The following is a 1,612-nucleotide window of genomic DNA, read 5'->3' on the forward strand; positions in this document are numbered from 1 at the left end:
GAGATACACAGTTCTCTCTCCTTCCTTTCATTTCCTGCCAGTGCCTATCAGCTGAACCTAACCAGAAGCAGAGGGCAAAGGAAACTGGGTTATGCAGTCTGTAAAGGTCAGCCTTCTGGGACACCGCAGAAGGGAAAAAAAAAAGAAGCCAATAATGATTCTGAAGAAACAATGAAAAAAAACTAGATACATACAATATAGTTTTTAAGTGATTTGAAGAGATCGATACAATTTTCATGAAATCATGTACATTGAAAATTTACTTATTGTTGCTGTTATTCACTAGTTCAAAGGAAAAAGGTACATACCCAATAGCCCAGAAATTCCACCTTTAGGAATCCACGCAGCCATTAAAAAGAATGAGATGCCATTTAATGAGGCGCCATTTAAAAGAATGATGCATTTCCGGCGCCAGACGGTCGCCATGAAGTTCAACCCCTTCGTGACCTCGGACCGTAGCAAAAGTCGCAAACGCCACTTCAATGCCCCCTCACACGTGCGTCAGAAGATCATGTCGTCCCCGCTCTCCAAGGAGCTGCGGCAGAAGTACAACGTCTGCTCCATGTCCATCCGCAAGGACGACGAGGTCTAGGTGGTTCGAGGACACTACAAAGGTCAGCAGATCTGCAAGGTAGTCCAGGTTTACAGAGAGAAGTATGTCATTTATATTGAGCGGTGCAGCGTGAGAAGGCGAACGGCACAACTGTCCACGTGGGCATTCACCCGAGCCAAGGTGGTTATCACCAGGCTCCAACTGGACAAAGACTGGAAAAAAATTCTTGACGGCAAGGCAAAATCTCGACAAGTTGGAAAAGAGAAAGGCAAACATAAGGAAGAATTTATGGAGAAAATGCAGGAATAAATATTAACATAACCTGTCGTCTGTGCACCCCCAGCTTAACTGCAGATTTTTAGCCTGGTTTTGAAGGTATCTCTGGAATATTTGTTTCCTTCTTGTTTTGTTATTGATATGTGGCTCTGTAAACCTACTTTTGCTGTTTTGATTGATGAATAAAAATTGGAAATGTTTTCTAAAAAAAAAAAAAAAAAAAAACGATGCACATAGATGTACTGCTTTGCAAAGTTATCCAAGGGATATAACCAGGGAAAAAAGTTAAGTGCAGCCCAATCTGTTTTCATGGTCTGAAAAGAGAGCCCGTGTGTCAGTATCTGCAGAGGGATATCTGTTTCAGCACAGGCCAAGGCTGGGGGCGCTGTTAACAAGGTCACCGGGTGGGGAGACACAAGGCAGTAGCACAACAGGAAGGGCAGACATTGTTTTATATTCAAAAGTTGGCTGCATATGGATGACTTTCCTTTTTAATAGTTTTCTTTTCAATTAAAGTTTACTGGGGTGACAATTGTTAGTAAAGTTACATAGATTTCAGGTGTACAATTCTGTATTACAGCATCTATAGATAACATTTTGTGTTCACCACCCAGAGTCAGTTCTCCTTCCATCATCCTTTTTAATAGTTTTCAATGAAAAAAACAAAACACAAATCACAAAAATGGGGGCGCTATCACTTAAAATACTTAACTCTTGGTTACCTTTTGTGTCTTCTTTTATCAGTCTGTTGCCTATATTTATACAATGTTAACAAATAAGCAG

General features: G+C 40.9%; 1 pseudogene across 1 annotated transcript; it reads left to right on the plus strand.

Moving 5' to 3' along the window:
* Nucleotides 1–415: 415 nt before the first annotated feature.
* LOC308507918 (ribosomal protein uL24-like) lies at nucleotides 416–882 on the plus strand (annotated as a pseudogene). Its single transcript has one exon. The product of its transcript is annotated as a ribosomal protein uL24-like (transcript).
* The last annotated feature ends 730 nt before the right edge of the window (nucleotides 883–1,612 follow it).

This window comes from Rhinolophus hipposideros, assembly GCF_964194185.1.
Source record: "Rhinolophus hipposideros genome assembly, chromosome: 2".
NCBI classification, from domain to species: Eukaryota; Metazoa; Chordata; class Mammalia; order Chiroptera; family Rhinolophidae; genus Rhinolophus; species Rhinolophus hipposideros.